Source organism: Coturnix japonica, chromosome 14 (genome assembly GCF_054131305.1).
Source record: "Coturnix japonica strain WE chromosome 14, WE-NBRP24, whole genome shotgun sequence".
Lineage (NCBI taxonomy): Eukaryota > Metazoa > Chordata > Aves > Galliformes > Phasianidae > Coturnix > Coturnix japonica.
In genome coordinates, this window is record NC_140676.1 from 13467583 (window position 1) to 13489096 (window position 21514).

General features: G+C 44.8%; 1 protein-coding gene across 21 annotated transcripts in view; it reads left to right on the plus strand.

Annotated features, from left to right (window-relative positions):
- Positions 1 to 21514, plus strand: part of TJP1 (tight junction protein 1) — a 184100-nt gene that overhangs the window by 92748 nt on the left and 69838 nt on the right. The window contains exon 1 of one of the 21 annotated variants that reach the window (XM_085515697.1): positions 21087 to 21219. The exons of 16 other annotated variants lie outside the window; for them this stretch is intronic. The gene's annotated coding sequence lies outside the window, so the exon portion shown is untranslated. 4 more of the 21 variants (XM_015872630.3, XM_085515696.1, XM_085515699.1 and 1 more) reach the window with 4 other exon arrangements.

Genomic DNA, 21514 nt, shown 5'->3' on the forward strand with positions numbered 1-21514 from the left:
TAAGGACAACACCAGTAATTTTTGAGTTTTGAATATTGATGAATGTTAACAGTGGAAGCTTGCATGAAAAATCACAGTGTTATTTCTATATAAAAAGTATAAATAAAGATACAAATCCATGAATATTGTAGTTTTTCAAGTTGCTTTATTATTCATATAACAAATCCTGAAGGGTAGATAAGGTTATACTGAGAAGACTCTTGTCTTGTACAAATATTTTCCCTCTTGGTGAAATGCTGACAGGCGTAAAAGAAGGTGCAGGGAATCCTCTGGAGAGGGAAAAGGCTTCTGTGAAATCCTTTTCTTACAGACAGTGCTGCACTGCCACAGCTCACAGAACACCCAAGTGCAGGGAAACACGGATTCTCTCCAGCTCTGAATGTGGCCACAGAGCAGGAAACTGCTGTCTTTTCACACCAACAGTGACAGTAAATATGATAGGAAGTGCTCAATAGTTTCTAGATTCATGTCCTTGTTTTTTTTATTTTTGAAGCAGAGTGTAGGACGTCCTATCAATCCAGTTTAGAACAGGTCTTCAGGCTCCAGAGTCTGCGTTTGCCACATCACCATCTCAGTGTGGGAACTCTTCCAGAATCCTCTTCCTCCTGTTGCTCCAGTAAGAAAGGTTTCTGGTGGGAACCAGAACTCAGAGCAAACGAGTCATCAGGCCAAGGCACAGAGCCTTGTGGCAGTGTTGCTTCATCCCTTTGATGCACAGCTCTCCTACACCCAAGTGCACACACTGAAGAAGCTGGCCTTAGATGGTGCTATAATAACTGCCTGACTGCCACAGTCAAAATTACAGTGTATGAGGTATTCCTTCCAGATATTCATCAGCATACGAGTGTGTTCTTGCCTCACACAGCAAACCTGCGTCGCACCCTCTGTGTGGCCAAGAAGGAGTTGGCCAAGAGGGACAGCTGGGCCTGGGGCAGCCGCCATAGGCAGGGCTGGTGGGTGACAGCAGGGGCAGCTGGCATCTTGGTGGAAGCAGGCAGGACGTGGCTTATGGGCAGGAGAGCAGGAGGCCACAGCACTGCCACAGGGCTGTCTGAAGCTGATATTGTTAATTCATGGCCAAGTGCAACCATGGTGAACATCAGTGTAGAGAATGGAGGAGGTGGACCTGGTGAGCTGGGGTGGTGCTGCCTCATAAGGGAGTGTGTGGGTAGTGAAGTAATGAGGAGAAGAAATGAGAAACCCAGCAGTGTTAACATCTTCATACTGAAGGCAGCGTGGGGCAGAACTTGTTTACTTGTAAATCTGCTGAGACAAAGTTACGTGTGTGTGCCGTGGCCCCCGGGACTTGATTTTGGTAGAAGCAGAAGCATGTTGTGGTTCCCTCTGTCCTCTGCTCAGAGCGTTTTGCTAGTCTTTTCTCAGTCCATCTGAAGCACTGCCATCCTTGATGTGATCTTGTCACTTCCCCACTCCTCTCTGACCTATTTTTGCTGTTACGAGAATTCAGTTGATTAGTAATGGCACATTTGAGGACAAAATGAGAGTAATGTGTCAACCTTGAACTCCTGCTTGCGTGTCACCATATTAGTAAGTTTTGAATACATAGATGTTGAGTACTTGCATTAGGCATTCTTCCCCTTTTTCCTGCCTTCTGTTTCTCTTCAGGTTTTAAGCTCTGTGGGTTAGAAAATGCCAGCAGACTACGGGGATTGCCAGAATCTAATAATAATTAAAATTCCTTGCTATAAAAAGCGATGCACGCTGTTTGAGCTGAAAGCATTAGAACACTTTCCAAGAATTCCAGCATATTAAATTCTGCTGTGACATTTGACTTACAGCATGCTAATTTTTTTTTTATTTTTTTTCTGCTTCAGTGCAGTGTAATGACAGTGAGTTCCACTTTTGTAAATAGGTTCCCACACAAATTCTTCATATGACAGCATGTGTGGGAGTTCGCATAATCCAAAAGGAATGTTTCCTTCTTCGTGTTTCTGTACAAACCTGTCTCCATCGTGACGGAGATGTAAGCCAGTGTCACATTCCCTGTGAAGACAGGTGCCTACCAACCTGAGATAGGAGATGGGCATTTAGTTGTCTGTGTTAGCATTCACAAGAGCTGTCTTCCTAACTGATAAGCAGATAGAAAAAACAAAACTAAACAAAACCCCCCCCTTTCTATAACATTTGACAGCAAAGTGCAGTGGCTGCAGTCACCTGGGCTGACAAGCTCAGGGTGCTTTGGTGGCAGTGCAGCCTCAGGACTGGCAGAGCTGCTCCCGCAGGGCTCCCAGCTGGCACGTGGACGTGGAAACCACACAGCTGCCCACATCGCGGGTACCTACATGCTGGACCTGCCCCAGCTGTGGGCCACTTGGTGTACAGGCAAAACGCGCATCGCTGGACCGAGCTTCTTGGTATATCCTTTGTATACAGGGACATAAATCCTGATTTTAGGGATCAATTCTCAGTTGCTCAGCAATTCCTTTATGTGGGCAAACAACTGTTGATATTTCGGCGTTAAATTCCCAGCAAGGAGCTGTTGCAGACCCTCCTCTGCGACAGTGCTGGCTCCAGCCAGGCTGGAAGCAGCTGGCATTCACAGGCCAGTGTATTCCCAGAAAAAGATCAAACCTTCTGATGTCTGACTGCTAGTTCTGCACCCAGGCACAGTGGAGATGTGTCAGACCTGGTAAAGGAAGCATACTGCCGGTTCGGATCGAAGCTGTAATTTGACTATCTCAGTGATGTCAGGCACTTGTGTTCAGTTTCAGTGGTGTATCTGTTTTGGCTGTTTCGTTATGGTCTCCCAGAAAAATGTTTCCACAAGTTTTTTTTTCTGAGAAGGAAGTACAGTCTTGCTGTTATTTGGTTGTTTTGGGCTAAATACATGGCTGCTGCTGAAAGGAGGAGGGGTGCTGCAAGTGGTGTCTTGGTCTGCCTGGGGTAACAACACCTGGAACTTCATAGCTGAATGTCACTGCCGGGAGCCTGAAGAAGACAGTAAACTATAAGGCTTTGCAATGAAATAGGTTTAGAAACAAACAGAAAATATTTACAGAAAATGGATATCCATGTGTTCTGAATATTTAGTTGTGGCACCAGTGGGAATGTTCTTTTTATGTTTATTTTTATTGCATCTGGATTTCTCTGGGTAGCCCATCAAATTCTTCAAGGGTCAGAGCTGGTGGGATCTTGTTCTTCACTCTGTGTACTCTTAGCAGCAAAACCAGTTTTCCTTGTATCCCTCGATATTTTTCATCACGTGTTTCTTGCTGCTAATGGTTTTTAAAAAGGTTATTTTTTCTTCCAGTAATTATAGAAGACATACATGCATTGTGAGATTGTTTAGCCCAATGGAAGGGGAAGGAGGATGGAGAATAAAGACAGAAGGGTCACTCTCAGCAATTAGATGCTTTTTTTCTCCGGTAACAAAGTAATTGCCAATAATACAAGTGAATTCAGATCAATGGTAATAGTACTTTCAGTGCCTTGACTACACCACAAATAACCATCCATTTCCTGTGGGCACAGTCTTTGTAACTGTGTCTCATTTTAGATTATCATATTTAATGGTAGTTCTGACATTTGGTGTACTAGCTTACACATCACTATCTGTTCTACTTCCCTGCTTTTTGGGGATGTGCATACGCTCTGTGTGTAAAAGTAACACGGAGACGTGTTGGTGTTTCTTTTGCATTGTCTGTTCAGCTCTGAACACTGCACAGCACCCTATAAGGCACTGTGACATATCAGTTACTTATAAATGACTTATGTGGTTCTGGTATTACAGTAGGAGTCATGTGGAAAACGCCGTGGCCATCTGCAGAGTGGAAATCTGGAAACACTGTACTGCCATATGTAACATCCATTCATTCCACATGGCAGTGAAATCAGTCTGAAGTGCAGCAGTGTTTGACTTGAGCTGAGTACTACTCCAAATTTGAGGGCTATTGAATGATTCAGACTGATGATACAAAGAGATTGTAATAATGTCTCCTGTGTAAGTCTGAAAGTGTTTCTCCAGTACCAGAAGAGCGTTTTATATGAGCTCTGTCCACCACATCCTCACACACAGCAGACTGGCAGGAGGATGCGTAAGCCATTCCTCCATGCTATCCTGTATTTTTCAGGTACCAATTGTACTTTTTACTGCCATGTCTTCTTATTAAAGTCAGCCAGTTTAAGAAATACATTGCTGTTCTGAGGAGTTGCTGTGGCTGCTGATTCTGCTTTTTCATTAGCTCAGTGGGATCCCAGTTTTGTCTTGTCTTCCTGTCTGCTGCAGGGACGTGGAAAATTTCAGAGGACTTGCAAGAGGCCGGGAGGGAATTCCCATGGCATGCCTGATTTAAGGAGGCCTGTGTTTTGCAGCTCCCATCATAGGAAGTCCACTGAGGATGTGATGAAGTGTGCTTGTAGTGTTCTGCTGATTTTTCTAGGGAGCTGCCATGACAGCGGGCATGGGCAGAGTTCAGGAAATGCAGGCAGGATTTGAAGCCATTTCTGCCCTCCCCTGGGCTGCACCTTCCATCAGAGGTGAGGCGCAGTGTCTGCCCAAGGAGGTACGAGTAGATAAAAACTTAATTTTAGTTATTCAGGGTCATATGGGGAGTTGTGGGCTGAGATGGAAGGGCAGCTTTGAAACTCTCAAATTCTGCTTGTGTCCAGTGAGCGAATTTCAACGATTCTTCCACCAAACTGGTGCTATACTCTCATTATTATTGCTGTCCATGAACGACCAGCTGCTGTCTCCTGCCTTTATTTCCAAATGCAAACCTCTTTATAAGACAAGGAAAAATGAGTTAGATAGCATCCCGATAGTTCTCTCCCTTCAGATAGTGGCTGTGGTTTCTGCACCACCACAAATTGGGCAGAGGGGTGTCAGTAGCACAAGGGATGCCTTGCTCAGGACTGTTGTGTGACTCAAAGACTCATCTCATTTCAGTGAGGATCTCACTGTGTGAAAGGTGCTGGCAGCTATGAAAAAGCTGGCACAATCCATTCCTCTGACAAAGCACGGGGCTCCTCAGTTAGAATAGAATTTATTTTTATATTGAAAGCTTCCTGAAATATCTTTGTTTTGCTCTGGGATTATTGCCAAAAATATGTTTTTGTGACATTTTGTGAATGTACCTGCATCCTCAGATAACATTATTTTTATTGCTGCTCAAAGTAATTTATGAAAAGAAACAGAAAGAAAGAAGTAGAAACTCTTAGCAAAGCCAGGGCAGGAAGTTTCCTATCAGGACAAAAGGAAAAGGACAGAAAAGATGAAAGAAGAGCTGAATTTGAAACTCAGCACAAATTCTTACCTTGCAACATTCATTCCAGCATGTGAGGTTGCCACAGTGGAGGAGAGAAATGTAACTGAAGTGATAATCTCCAAATCAGGCAAAGAGTAATTTACAGGCATCACGTAAAGGAAGGAAGTGATTCAGTAGGTTAAAGGCAGCCAGAGAGCTCGAGATTGCCAAAGCAGAGCAAATGAGATCCTATCTAGGGATCAGGAGAAACACTGAGAACGAAAAGGTAGATTGAGCAGATCAGGATGTCCACGTTTAAAATCAAAGCTGCAAACCAAAGGATGTTGGTGAAGTGTTAACAAGATGTATTTCCAATTCTGTTTGGAGACAGATAAGAAAACTGCAACTGTGGCCAAAAAACATTTACCGTAAAAAACAACATTTAGATAATACATCCATCACGAGATCTTGAAGTGCTTCTGTAGTTCAGTTTTACTTTATAGGTGATCAAAGTGAGTAAATTAAGGGACTTGAGAAGTTGCACAGAAAATCAGCAGCACAGCCAAACTGTGGACTAAGAGCTGCATGCACCACATGCAGTGGTCTAAATGTAAGGTTGCTAGAAGATTTTCTCCTGTAAGGTAATTGGTCACCTCACAACTGATATTTCAGTATAAATAAACAGCAAAAATGCTGAACTGCTGACTGATTCTCCCTGTGTTACCTGAGCTTAGAACATCACAGGGCTGTTTCCAAGCACTGGAAATGGATGCCAAATGTTTATCAAGACAGCTTGCAATTCCTCTGCATTTTGTCTGCATTTCACAGCATATTATAAGTGGCATGTCAGTAAAAAATAGATTCAATCTTGCCAGCAACAGAAAGCAAAGAGGGAAGCAGCGGTAGTTGGCTCCCAGCAGTTTCTCTTGGGAACAAGTCTGAACTGAGGCAGCTTTAGGGCTCTTCAGTTAAATTAGAGTTTTCTTTCATTTCTCTACATGACGGGGTTGTTCTTTTAAGGACACCACCATTTTAGAAGAATCAGAGAAAAGGAAATGTGTGGCTCAGGCAACCAGCATCTTACTGCACGATTGCACTGCCTATGTTGAAGTAGATATCAGCACACAACCCATGATGAGAAAATGCCTCTCAGTGTCTAATGAAAGAAAGCAGAAACACGCCATAAAACACTTGATAAAACTGTTTTTGGCTGATAAGTTTTTATCTTTAAGACACAGAAGTCTTAGGGATGTGGCCAAGGGCCGTGGAGGTCGTACAAGGACCAGAAGCTGTTTGTCACAGCCATCCTCGTTAAATGGGTCGTAAGTGGGAGCTGGAGCATTGCTTTGCTTGTTGATCTGTACTGCCCACTCTCTCACTGCACTCAGTGGGGCTGAGTCTTACAGATTGTTTACACTCTGGTTTTAGTTGTTGGAGTCTTTTTTCCAGAAAGCTTGTCTGTGTTAGTATTTTGTTGTAAATTATCTGCCACTTTGCTAGTGTAGTGGATTCAGTTTGGGCTGTGGATTCTATTAATGTAGACAAAAGTAGATCTGGATACATTCCAGTCCCCAAAACAACCATTCCTCATCTTCCAGCCCCTCATTTTAACGCCACCCTTTTCTTCACCCTCCCCTATCACATAGTCTTTATACTCTGAGGTGTGTGGCAGCTTCTTTTTATGGTTTAGCCGAGCTTCCTCCCGGCTTGTCAGAACTGGAGGGTGCTGCTGGCTCTCCTGGGTGAACTGGGTGAGAAGTTGAACAGACAGTCAGAAATTACTGTTTGGCATCGTGATTTATTGCCTGCCAGTAGTGCTCCATCCTACAATCCTTGTTGTACTGAGGAGAACAATGGATCTCTGAGAAGGATGTTGTAGACATCATGCGAAAGGCTCCATTGCAGTGACCACAGCGAAGGGAATCTCAAGTGGTTTAATCATATGATTAGCATGCAATGGGGGCTCATTGATCACATGTGGATTGCCTTGCTCACGTGTCAGAGCCCACCAGGAGCTGTAAGCATGGACAGGCTTTGAGAAGAAACCAAAAGGCACACAAGAGTTTATGCAAACAGAGAGCCTTTTTGTTCTGTAACTAGCAAAACAGTTGTCTCCTTGGATGCCTGGTCATGAGGATGGCAGTACTTTCACTGTTTTGCTCAAAGCTGTAAGCAACCTTCAGTGATGTGGATAGTCTGAAAATATGCCAGACTTATGTAGTGGCCCTTAAGGAAAATTACTCACTGAAGCCATTTATACCAGCTTGTATTTGCAAGGAAAATTAAAAAGAAAAAAAAAAAAAAAAAAAAAGATTTTCAGCTGTAGCAGTACAGATTATAAATCCATAAAAGTAAAGATACTTGTGGTGTCTATGGTTGGATATCGCAGGGTGCTTAAAGGAAATCAAATGCTGTCAACAATTCCTAAAAAACTCCCAAGAACAGAGAACTTGGAAGTAAAAAGCAAAGAGGATGTCTGAGCTGTCCGTTTTCCTGCTTCTCCCTTTTGGTTCCTGACTCCAGCAGTCATTTTACTATGTTTTGTATGTCAGTTATTTTGTTTCTCTGTTAATTGGCTTTTAAAGAGAGAAGAAATTCTCCTATAGGCGTATGCAAGGCTGACCTGCTTTTTCGAATTCATGCGATATATCTTGGAGAAAGGGATACAGAGAAACCTCTAAAAGCACACACTGTTTGCCAAATGGCGGTAATGCCTCCTGTCAGACAGTAGAAGGAGAGAAGAGGCATAATAAAGCTCACTGTGATTATATAAGAAGCTGGGAAAAGTGACCTCCACTGGAGGTGGGAAATACTTCAGAAAGGTTGTCAATGTGCAGAACCTAAAATTTGGAGAATCATAGAACCATTTGAGTTGGAAGTGACCTTTAAATGTCGTCTAGCCCAACTCCCCTGCAGTGGATGGGGACACCTACAGCTCCATCAGGTGCTCAGAGCCTCATTCACCCTGATCTCGAATGTCTCCACTGTCAGGGCAACCCCCACCTCTCCTGGCAACCTGTGCTAGTGCCTCACTACTCTTATAATAAAAAAATCTTTTTCTTATATCTAATCTAAGCCTATCCTCTTTACATTTGAAACCATTTCCCACTGTCCTATTGCAACAGACCCTGCTAAAGAGCCTGTTCTCTTCCTTCTTATAGCCTCCCTTTAGGTACTGAAAGGCCACTCTCAGACCTCCCCAGAGCCTTCCCTTCTGCAGGCTGAACAGCCCTGGCTCTCAGCCTGTCCTTAGAAGGGAGGTGTTCCATCCCTCGTTCCATCAGTTTTGTGTCCCTCCTCTGGACACATTCCAACAGGTCCACATCTCTCCTGTGGGAGTTAGGACTCCACATCTGGATGCAGTACTTCAGGTGAGCTCTCACAGTGCACAGCAGAGGGGCAGGATCACCTCCCTCTCCCTGCTGGTCACACTTCTTTTGATGCAGCTCAGGATACGACTGGCTTTCAGGGCTGCAAGGACACATTACTGCTTATGTCTTGCCATCCACCAGTACCCCAGGTCCTTTTCAGCAAAGCTGTGCTCCATCCTTACATTGCTCAGCTTCTACTGATAAATGGGGGTTGCTGTGACCTATGTGCAAGACCTTGTGGTTGGCTTTGTTGAAACTCATGAGGTTCTCCTGGTCTTACTACTCAAGCCTGTCTGGATTGTTCTGTTCTATTATTCTATTGCAAAAACAGGCTGATACACTGGTGAAAACCCTAACAAATCCTGATTTTTGCTAGGAAGAAACAGTAGACTTAGGATAATGGCATAATTTAGGTCAGAGGGGACAGGAGAGCCCCAGCCTCCTGATCAAAGCTGGCTCATCAGTGGGTGCAGAGCAGGTTGTTCAGGGCTTCAGCCACTCTGGTCTTGAAACCCTCCAAAGATGGGGATTACACAACTGTAATGCTGAAGGAGGAGCTGCGGAGATAATATGAAGAACTTAAAAATCAATTTGTCCTTTGCAGTATAGTAGAGCTTTCAGGAAGGCCCAACTGTCTGTTCTGGATGTGGCAAACCACAGTGCTGTGGAGCAGAGCAGCCAGAGGTGCTTCCTGGCACACAGCTCGCTGTAGGGAGCTACAGTGGGGATACAGTGGTAACAGTGTGCTGACTATGTTGAAAAAGAGTGTTCTGTAGCTGAGAATTTTCTCTATCAAATAGTGTTATTGTGCTTTTTCTATCTGCAGTTTCCACAGAAATAAATAGGAGGTGTTATTTTCAGAGCAACTTATGTCACTTAATTTTGTCTTTCTTAGCAGCAGTTCTACAGCAGTATTGTGTATTTATGTGCCAGCAGTTAATTTCCAAAGCATATAACTCTTATCAAAGCAATTAATTAGGCCATATAGTCCCCTGTTGACGTTTTACTGATGCTGGAAGTTGTTCAGTGGTTAAACCAAGGTGGGTGGTGTGCCTGTGGCACCTCTGGGGTCAGAGCCAGCCTCCGTGCTGCCTGTCCCAGCAGCCACCAAGGAACAGGCAGTAATACTAACCTCATGCGGGAATTCCTTGTGAACAAGGAGTGTGTCCTCCTAAAAGGACCCCTGAAAATGCTTGGAAATGGGATTCTGAAAAGCAGTATGCCTCATGCAATGCATTTTACACTTCCTTCAGACATGTAATATAACAAAGCAGAAGAGCCAAGTGAATGTTCTCCATATTCTAAAACACATAAACTAGGAAGGAAAAGTGAAAAATACCAGTTTTGTTGCAGAGTTGAAGGGATGTGAGGCCAATGCAGTCCAGAATGTAACATCTGTATCCTGCTGCTGCTAAAACATGGGTGTAGTCACAGTTGTTTGCCCTTTCATTGCAAAGTGGAGCTTAATAAACATCCCTGACAATAGGAGCAAGTATGGCTTAATTACATCTGTTACCACAGACAGGACTGTGCCAGTTACGTTTGCGCTGCATTTATACTTAGAGAAACCAGTTTGTTCAGAAGAAAATTATCTGTCTGTGGATCTGTGCTTAGATCAAAGTATGTCTGTTAAATACTTCTTCCACACAGCAGAGAATGAGAAGGGAAAGATGCTATCACAGACTACATCCAATGCTTGTTTAAAACGTTGTAGTGAATGTTAAAAATAGAGAACTCAGTCAATAATTGAAGCATCTTATTATTGTTTCCCCAATCAGTACTGACTTCAGAGGGAAGAGGGGCAGGGGACAGTTTGCACAATAGCTTTTGGATTGCTTATGAAGGTTACTACAATATTTGTCTTGCTCATTCCATGCTCTGCTATGCAGGCAGAAGCAGATTTCTGTGTTTTGAAGAGCTGCTCAAGCATAATTAGAGGCTCAAAATGAGTTGAAATCTCAGCTGGCGGTCTAGCAATTTGTTTTCATGCTGCAAGTCATTCAAAATTTATATGTGCATAACTTTTTGATGGGATAAGGGGATATCCTCGGTCCAAGCACTCTGTTACACCCCTATTTTTAATCAAGATATAATGCACACAGTGTCCAGTTGTGCACTGTCTTCTGCCTCTCCATGCGGCTGAATGTTCATAGTTTCTGCACTTTGTCTCTCTGAGGCAAGGACTGCTATACAACCATAATAATGTTATATAATGGCGTGTTTGTTTCAGCTGTAAAACACTGCAGCAGCAGGGTCGTTGCTAAAAATATGAGACAAGCAGAGCACCGGGACCTTCTGGAGCCCTGAGAAGTGACCATGGCAGCGCAGGGCCTGGGGAGTGTGCCACAGGGAGAGCATCTCTTTGTCCTGCAGCTGGCACAGCTGGGAGGGCTGTGGTGGGGTTCTGTAGTAGGAGGGAAGCTGCCTTGTCCCCAGATGGCGGGGGGCTCTGGCTGGGCACCAGCAGTGCCTGTCCCTCAGCTGCCCGCTCTCGCACAGCCAGCACACTGGGCAGGGGGCACAGCCTGCTGCTGGCTGCCCACACTGAGCAAACACAGACCTTGCACCCAAGCAGTTCCATATGCATGATTTCAGAGAATCTCTTCCTCCTTATATTCAAAGAGCCTTTTAGTGATGGAGTGCATACGTTGGCTGAATTAATGTCTGTTTCAAATACAAGAAACAACTCTTGAAAAGTGGGGATGCTGACGCTGTAGAATACTGCCTTTCATCCTGACTAATAATACGAGTATTGGTAAAGCAGAGCTTGCCCAGGTGCTCCTTACTTTGAGACTGGTCGTTTCTCCTTTGCTGGCAGCATGCAGGGTATGTCAGTAGTGCACTGACCATCTCCACTGTTGGCAGATTTGGGGTGAAGAGATGCAGGAGGGTGGTGTATGCCTTGTATTTGTCTTTTCAGTCCAGGAGGAGTTAAAAAAATAATAATAAATTAATTAGAAGTCAAGGACTTTATCTGAGACAGTGCATATAACACAGATGCATTCCAGAGACCTCAGCCAACTTAGCTGCGAGATCAGTGGAATTCTGTATGCAGTGAGAAGGAAATATGATTTAGATATATTTTGATGATATAGTCTTATCACTCAGAAACAAAACATTATTTTTTAAAATTAAACATGATACATAATGAAGTTTTGCTTGGAGGAGGAGTTCAAATAACAACATTCACATGTTCAGCATCCACCCTTAGTCACAACATGAAATCCTGTTCAGGTAAGATCTCATTAAGTTGTGCTGTAACACTGTGAGCGCAGTGACACGTTCTGAGGCCACGTCCATCTCACAGCTCTGCTGCCTCTCCAGCAGGTTATGCAAGCTGGGGCTGGTGCTGCCCCAGGGAGGCATCGCTGCACACACCCTTGTCTCTGGGCCTTTTATGACCACGCGTGGGTAAAGCTGACCCTGCATACATATGAGCAAAGATTTTGTACAGCTTAGAATTTTCTGTGGTTTTTAATATAGTGAGGGCTACTGCATTATCCCAAGCAAACTTAACAAACACTAGATATGATTAATAATCCTCACTGAATATGTTTAGGTAGGTAGTTCCAATGATTTTCCCATGCGAAGCAGACGCTCAGTGATGACCCCTCTGGGTCCCTGCTGTAGGTGAGCTGTGGTGATGTTGGTGCAGTGCTGGCCAGAGTGCAGCAGAGGGGCATCACATGAGCTGCAGCAGCTCCCTGTTCCCTGGCCTCCTTCTGCCCTCCTCCATTAAGATCTCAGCCAACCCTGGCTGCTTCCCTCAGTCTATGGAGCCTGTAAAGAGAAACCACTAATTATCTTCATAATCATTTTGTCAGCACCATTAAGGCCCATGAGGGTGCTGACACAGGTAAAATGATTTGAAATACTTTCTGTGGTTACTCCGGAGCTATGTTTGCTCTGGTTTCTGCATGCTTTTTGTGTATATTGTTAAGAAAAAAAAGGAGATGCGTATTCGTCCTAATAAAGTATTGATGTCATGATACACGACCTTAGAAGAAACATTTGTCCAGTACTGCGTGTCAGAATAGCACCACTGATGTTCTGAGAAATGTCATCATGGCATATCATTGGATAGTAGGATGAGGGGTAATGATCTTCAGTTGCAATTAAGGGGAGGTGCAGGTTGGATATTAGGAAAAAACTCTTCTCAGAAAGAGGGGTGAATCATTGGAATGGGCTGCACAGGGAGGTGAAGTCTCTGTCCCTGGAGGCATTCAAGACAAAGGTGGATGTACCACTGAAGGACAGGGTTAGTGAGCTTGGTGGGGATGGGTTGGCGGTCTGACTAATGATCTTAGTTGTCTTTTCCAACCTTAGTGATTCTGTGATTCTATGATGAGTAGTCATAGGATGTTCTTTAGCCTCCAGGTTTGTAACTGGGCCTTCGTGAGGAAAAGAAGTGTTTGAAGGGCTGCTCTTTCTAATAAGGTGCTTTAGAAAAGCATGGGAAAAAAGGCTTAATATAGTATCTGTGGAAGAACTTTGTCAGAATGCGTTACATTCCTCGTAAGAAACCATATAGAGCACAACAGTATCAGGCATCTTGCTGTCAGTTACAATCTCAGCTCGGAGAAGTACCAGAGTTGTGTGACTTGCAAAGATTCTGACACTTGGCAAAACTGACTTCTCCCCATTTCAAAAGGGCTTTCAGAAGGACTTATGAGTTAGAGAGTGAGATTTACAGGCAGAGGCTGTATCTTTGTAACAGCAAAGCCTAGCACTGAAGGCAACAAGTAAGCTTGTAGGTGCATGTGGAACGTGAAGGGATCGAGGGTCTGCCAACAGCTGCAGCCTAGACTTTGCAGGGAAGCTTTCTTTATTGCTTGTCCCAGCTTTACCTGCTCTGGAAACAAGAAGCATTTCATTCCCCAGGCTTTTGCTTTAGCACCTTTCACAAGGATTAAAATCTCACACGTTTAAAAAAAGATCTGGCAGTTACAGGTTTTCAGCTTGCACACCGGATGGAACTGACAGATGTGTAAAGAAAAGGTTTAGCTAATGAAATGGATATAATGGTGAAGCTTCTGCTGCCTAACAACCTCAAAATATTAGAGGTGAGAAAAGCTCGTCCAGATGTGGTAGATAGAATGTCTGCCTTTGCCCAGTGCAGGCACAGGGAGCCTGAACAGTTAGCTGCACACTACAAGTGTTTTTGCTTGGAATCTTGCTGGGCTCTCTGTGTGTGTTTAGCCAGATTAAAGCATCGCACTGACTAGAGCCTCTTGGCATTGCCAGCATGTAGGTTGTGGCGTGCAGCCTTAAACAAGGAACGTTTCTCTGGTAATGCAGCAGAACCTGGAACATTTCTGTCTGCTGATTTCTCAGATTTAAAGTTGGAGATTGAGATGTACCCTTGTAACATATGCTTGTCTTCTGAGGTGTGAATGTGTACTCAGTAAGCAAGTACACAACCAGCTTTAACCTGCTGAGGTCAGAATTGAGCCCCTGCCTGAAGGCAGATGCCACCTGTGAGGTTCTCTGAAGCTCCTGGTCTGGCAAGCATAATTAAGTTCACAGATCTGTGTGCAGCGAAAGTGCCTGAGTGCTGGACTGAGTCTGAGTCACATGGAGAGAATTTCTGCTGAGAGAAATGAGTGAAATTTAGACCCTAGGATGGTATAAGCAATGTGATGACTGTTTGTACCTCAAATCTCTTTGAACCTCATGTTTATCCCATTGAACATACCCAGTATTGCTCTGTGACCAAATATCACATTTTTAGATCTTGAACCGATATAGTATTTCATAGTATAAAAAAACCAAACAAGCATGGAAAATGTATGAGAAATTCCTGCTAATGGGACAAAGTGTGAAAAGATGCTTTCTGCTGCCTTTTGAATGAGCTGGTAACAGCTGGATTCACTGAGCCAACACAGCCAACACTACGGGAATCTCCAAACAGAGGAAGTGTGCATCTCGGGATTTCCTGCACCTGCATGGTGCAAATGCATGCACGTCTCACAGGACCTCTTGAAACATATAATGCAGATTTCGTAGGAGTGAAGTGTGCAATCATAGCTCACGTGAAGTGCAGTTGCCTTGCTTTTGTAAGGCAGAGGGTTCCCTTTGTCCTTCAGTTTGGAAGTAATGAGAGTGAAGAGATCTATGTGGTTCAAGCTTAGGTAAATGGTAAGCAGTCATAGGTACATAATCATGTTGACTTTACCAGTAAACCTGGCTTAAAAATTCCCCATCTTTGGCCACCTACTCTTGCCTCTGTTCTACAAGAATAATTTTTAACAGGTATTTTTTACTACCTCGCATTCACAGCCTGACACAGCAATGAAGGTGGTGGGAAGAGGTTCAGGGGCAGAAATGAGTGATTGAGTAACAGCAGGAGAAAGTGGGGCTTCTGTCACATCGGTGTGTGTTGCCTGACGATTTTTGTGCTGTGATACCAAAGCCCAACAGGCAACCAGTGACGTTTTTTTCTTTCCTGACAACAACAGCTCAGGAAATAATGCAATATCCTCCCATGGTAAGCATTTTCTATTATCCTCTCTAGTTTATTGCCACTTGGAACTATTATATAAAGTAAAAAGTTTAAACTTCTTTTAGAAACTTGTTGTGAGTTGTGTTTGCATAATTAGACTGATTAATATTAACCTTAGTCTAACGGTTGCAGATGAATTGTTCCACCAGAGCATGCTGCAAAACCACATGTTGTCCCTGGGAGCTGGGCTTTCCTGCCAATCACGGACAGCCAAAACCAGAGTGTGCAATATCACAGATAGCCAGATGTCTCCCTGGCTGCTGCACATGGGAAGTGCCTGAAGAGCGCTCTTAACTCTTAAGATGAGAAGTATATTACGCGCAGTAAATGTATCTTAATTGAGACTGTTTTTGGTGAAGGGTGAATTATTGAAGCTAGTTGAGCTAAAATTCATAAGGCTGTGTTCTGCTGTAGCATTTTATAGCAGATTAATATATTAATATATTAATATAGCAGATTAAACTTTTCAATGATACTGGCTTTGAATAGGCATCCTCAGAAAGCCATCGTGGACTAGTTGTGACACCGCTGTGCTGTATGGCCATCCCACAGTGTGCTCTAAGAGCTGCACAGGGCACAGAAGGGATAACCTGAATTTCTTCTACTGCCACAAACAACAGACTTTTAAACTGTTTTTATTTTAGATGCCTTAATATCAGGAAGTAGAAATAAAAACAAGTACCAAGGTGGAAAGGGTTCATAACCCTGTGGGTGTGACCATCAGAAGCTTACTCACCTTACTTACCTCCCCTAAACCTTACGAAAGTCACTCTTACAGAACAGGTGCTGCTAGGACAGAGATACCAGATGAGGTAAAGATTATGCTGGCATTACTGGCTCTAAGCTGCTGTTCCTGCTTTTGAGTGCACTGTCAGTTCCTTGACTTGGTGGAAATGGGTGTGTGTTTTTTAAGATTGTAGATGGAGTCTCGTGCCAGTTGTTGTAAGAACATCTAGGGGCAAAAATGAGTAGAGAGTTTAATGCCAAAAGCTGAGGCAATTACTGTGAGTTATTGCTTCTAAAGTTCACGTGTTTAAGTTTGTACATTTCTGCAACTACGCTGAAGTATCTAAATGAAGAACTAGGAAGGAAATGAGCTTAAGTTTTGCAGTATTTGTAAAATCTATTAGGGGTATAAAAACGTTTGTTGTTCTGTTTTGATGTTGAATACAGCAACCTTCCCATTCTGTATGTGTGCCGTCTCATTAACAAAAGTGAGTTGTGATGCTTTTCTGTGGTGCACATTGCAAGTGAGGTATTTGTGTTCGAGAAACTGGAGACATCATCTCGTGTTTCAAAATGATCTGGGTTGGAAAACCACTCCCTTGCAGAACCCACGTGCTTGGCTTCATCAGTCCTACAAGATGGGGATTTCTCTTTGGGTTTCATAGAACAGCTTTGTCACTTTGCATTGTGTGCAAGAGCTCCTGGAAAAATCTGCAGTCCAGAGGAGTCTGCCAGCAATTAATTAAATCCATCAATTTTATGAAGCTATCCCTGGTCTGCCTTTCCAAAATCCTTACAGTTTGTAAGTGTCAAAGACCTCTGTACTGATGTGTGTTAGTTCTTTGCTTTTACTCACCGAAGATACCTGTACATGTCAACTGTGGAACCTGTTCTTTTTTGTTTGGGCACACATCTTTAAGAATGAACTAATCCTGTTCTGTGTAAGCAAATTTGAAGAAGAGTAACATTAGGACCAATATTGCATAGGTGGCATTGTCTCCAGTGTAAAACTGCTAAAGTTTTTCAACTCTCTTGGAGTATTTTTACTGTCCCCTCTCAATTAAATAAAGCTGGAGAAAGCAGAACAATGCAGAATAAGTGTATCTGGTGTTCTGACATCCAGTGGCTGCTTGTAGTGAAGCATTCTGTAAAATCAGCCTTGATCAGCCGCAGTGAATTTCAAGTACACAGCCCCATTCACAAAGCGTCTGTCAATGGGATGTACTTTTACACAGCACTGCTGTAATGAATTAGCTCTGCTGTCATGAACCAAGATTAAAACTTACTGATAACATGTTCTTGTGTTCCCAGACTTTGTCACTGTACGTAATAATAGGAATGACAGAGATTCTCTAAGACTTGGCCAAAACCAAGGAGACGAGGTTTCTTTTTATAAGGATATCCTAAGATAATAACCAAAGAGTGTACCCTGTGTTCTCTTCAGCTCTACAATAATAACTTCTTTTAATATTTCAAATATGGAAATAGTCTTGCATTGCCCCTACGACCTACTTTCAACTCTATTCATACACTTGCCATTTGCTTAAAAAGTGAAATGCTGTTCTGCCTGAACAGAAGAGCCTTGCACTATGTTAAACCTAATATACTTTTAGTAATAAATAAGACATAGCAATGAATATAGCACATCGGGTGTTTGAGATTCCTCACTGGTGAAACAGGTTTATTCCCCGTCAGGCTGTATTCAGCCTCTGGTGTGTACCGAAGGTATATGCTTTCACCTATTAATTAGAGGGAAATTAAAGATGGGATTTTGTCTAACAGTTGTACTTTGTGAGGGGCAATGAGGTATTGGAAGACTCTATTCACTATAATATTGAGCAATTATCTGCAGTGTTTTTAGATGAGGGACCTGCAGTGGATCACAGCCTTGTAGAGAGGAAGGTAGGAAGTAAGCTTTGGTCTGTAAGCTTAGGAAGTGAGCTTTAACTGCGTGTAAGGAGGAGGAAGATAAAAGTCATTACTAGAAATTGTTTCTACACTAATGTTTTTTTTTTTTTTCCCCTAGGGACTTGATTTGAAAAGACTAAAAAAATTATGTAATATTAAGCACATGAATTTCCTAATGATTTGTTTAAACCACTTCCTTATTTCTTGAGGCAAAAAAGGTACTTTCTTCTTTTGTGGTTTGCACTGTGAATTCTGATTTTCAGTTCCCCTTTTCTCTTCGTTCCTGAAAAGCTGAAATCAAGTGGCAATTACAAACAGAGAACATACGATATCAACCCAACTGCTTGGCATCATTGATCCCAGACAGGCACATTTGTAGCTATTTTCCCCCCAAACTACTTCATGCTGCAGTAAAAACATCTGATATCTTTGAAAGATCTGCTACGAATTGTTTTCTTTCAGAGCCACATGGACCACGAAAACCACAGGAAGTTGTCTCGGTAGTGGCTGTGGTTCTGCAGTTTCCTTCTTCCTCATCTTTAAGTGATCAAAACATTTCTTAAAAAATTAAATCAACATAGAGAATAGACTTCCTGTTCTTGCAGAGTAACAGATACAGAAATAAGGATTCACACATCGGATTGCCCTTCTGTGTCCTTTGAATCAATTTAAGTTTGTGGCTTGAACCGTACTGATCAAAGCAGTTTTATTTTTAACAAGAAAGTGCAATAGTACTTTTTTTAGACATCTCTTGGTGGCAGTCGTTTTAAAGATGAGTACAGTACTGCTGTTACTCAACTGTTGGTTTCTCAAAGTTTTCTCTCTAAAGACAAAAAAGCTGTCCCACTTTCAGGACCCAAAAAGTCAGTATCAGAACTGTCCTTTAAAGTTTGATTCTTCCATTAGACCTTGAGGACGAGAGCTGGTATACATCTACCTCACTGAATGTATGCTCTGCAGTGCATGTGGCTGCATGGACATTGTTGTGCTTGTCTCTGTTCTGCTGTTTATCGCTGCAAGTGTGTGTGTGGATGTTTGCTGTTGTCAGAGACTTTTATCAGGCAATTCATTTCTAAACACATTCAAAAATGTGACTTTCTCATTTCAGAGGTGAATTTTGTAATACTTGATTCAGAATTTTTGGGGCAAGGTAAATAAGAGGATCAGTCAAGGTTGGTTTTTTTTTCCATTTTGTACAATGATTTAGGTTATTCAACCAACATTTGTACAACATTTGGTTTGGTGCTTTTCGTACTGTGGTGGTAGCTTTGCTTGTCAGTAATTTATTAATGAAGAGATAAAAAAGTTCTTCTAAAGAAGAATTTGAAATGGCTGCAGAAACGAAACCTGCTTTCATTAAAATATCTATTAAGGCACCAATAAGTGTGGACCTCTTACTGATGCTCAGAGAATGAGTTGGCACTTCTGGCTCCTCTGGTTGGTATCACCAGCAGAGGTGGAGCTGTACACAGCTGTGGAAAGAAGGAGAAGGCAGGAGAGGAGGGAGAAAGGAAAGGAAAGGAAGGAAGGAAGAAAAGGAAATGAGATTGAAAAGAAGGAAGGAAAGAAAGAAACAAATACGTGAGTCTTTTGGGGCCAGACCTCTTCCAGCCAGGCAAGAGGTCATCTGGTATCCACTGCCACATGTTCATTGCAAACTCTGCTGGCAGCTCTGCCTGGTCAAGTAATCTGCATCCATGATGACTTCAGTGTATGGATATATGGCATTTAGTCATCCTGTGTTCTGTAAGGTGCTATAAAAATTGCACCTTCTTTTTGGTGGAGCGTGGGGCAGACACAAGGGAGGGCTGCGAACTTGCTCTCCCTTTTCCTTCATCGAGCTTCTTCTCGTGCCTCAACACCTTGAAATCTTCCCCCTCCTTCCTGTTGTGATCTTAGCCTTTTCCTTCCTGCCTCCTCCAGCAATTACGCATGTGATGTGGGCATAAAAATTGTCGCGTTCCTCCTTCGGCGTGCAGACAGATTTAAATATCTGAGGCGCAGTTACTTCTAGCAGCGCGTAACTGAACAGATCTGCAGTGTGTTCGTGTGGTGGGGTCAGCTGAGGGACTTAGGCAAAAGGAGGAGAAATCCTGATGGCCTCCGTGCCTCCAGACACTGTGGGAGAGGACAGGGGCAGGTGTACGGCAGGGCTACTCAGTGCTGGCAGCCTTGGGGACGGGGACACAACCACATTGTGCTTGTGCCTTGAGGGGTGCTGGTGGGCCCAGCCCAGGCAGGAGGTTGTAGCTGGCCGGGCCCCACACAATGTGTCCTCCTTGCCACGGCCCTTCCCCCTTGGTTTCAGGCTGCTGCCTTGGGAATTTGCTCCAGCTATTTCCTGGAATATGGATTTGTTTATTTTCAAAGGAGAACAAACACAAAACTCACACGGAGGCTTTGGGCTGGGCGTTCCTTTGTAAAGCGGTGTTTTGGCCATTAACTTGTTGCCTCTTTGGGGAATGTAGATGCTTCTGAATCGTGCACGGAGCACTATGGCAGCTGATAGCGCCTAAAGCGTACAACCGCAAAAGACTGGAGGCCCCGATACAGTGCCCCAATAGGGCGCTGTGCTGAGCTCTGGGGTTTCTCTCACCTGTGCTGCTCTCCTCCCAGTAACACGGTGCCAGAACTAGCACGAGACATCTCTGTCTGACACTGAGAGCGAAGCGGGGTTAGCACGGCTCTGGGTTGGGGTTAGCACGGCTCTGGGTTAGGGTTAGCGCGGCTCTGGGTTGGGGTTAGCACGGCTCTGGGTTGGGGTTAGCACGGCTCTGGGTTAGGGTTAGCGCGGCTCTGGGTTGGGGTTAGCACGGCTCTGGGTTGGGGTTAGCACGGTCTGGGTTAGCACGGCGCTGCGGCCGGAGCAGAGCGGGGCCCCGCGGGGTGCTGGGTGCGGCCAGGCCCCACACCCACAGCTGGGGCGGTGTGTTTAGGAGGCACTTATCTAACTGGAAAAAGTACGTTCGTGTGATTTCTCTTATTTCTTAAATAAACACTTATTTTGAAAAAAGGCGCCTAAACCCCCAAAACCCCCAAGCTGCAGCCCGCGGCGCCGCACGGAACGCTGAGGCCGCCACTTGGGGCCGGACCCGCTCGGCTGTTTTCGGTCAGCGCCTTTGTTCCTTTATCTGGACAACGACACGAGCCGCCGCCCGCCCCGCGGACAACAGGGGGCAGCGGCAGCGCCCGGCCGGGCTGAGCCCCGCCGCTGCGAAGGGGGTTATAGCGGTGCGGGCGGCCCTGCTCCGGGCTCCCCGCTCCCCGCTGCGCCGCCGCTCCTCGCCTCGCTCCCCCCGCCCCGGCTGCGCTCCGGCATTTCAAACCGCCCCCCGCGCTCCCATAGGCTGTGCCGGGAGCCGCCGCTCTGCCCCCGCCGCTGCCGCCCGCGGCTTCGACCACCGCGCGGGGGGAGCCCGGAGGCCGCCGGGTTCTACGGTCGTTTCTTCGTCGCGCGACGACCCCCAGGGGTGCGGGGCCGGGAGCGGAGGAGCCGCGAGCCCCGCAGGTGCCGCCGATCGGGGAAAGCCGGGCCCGGCGTTGGGACGGGGCTCCGTGCGGGGCGGGGCGCTCCCCCACACGGCGGGATGGGCCGCGCCGCAGTCAGGAGCGTCCGGGGCTGCGCGGCACGAGGCGCCGGGAGGTGAAGGGAGGGAACGTGAGGGGAGGTGATGAGCGGGTGTGAGGGGAGCTGAGCGCTGAGCGGGGATCGCGGAGCGGGCAGCGGCCGCCGCCCTTCGCAGCTCCGGCCCGGGGGAGAGACCCGGCACTTTGGTCAAAGTTGGGGCTCCGCTCTCCTTCTC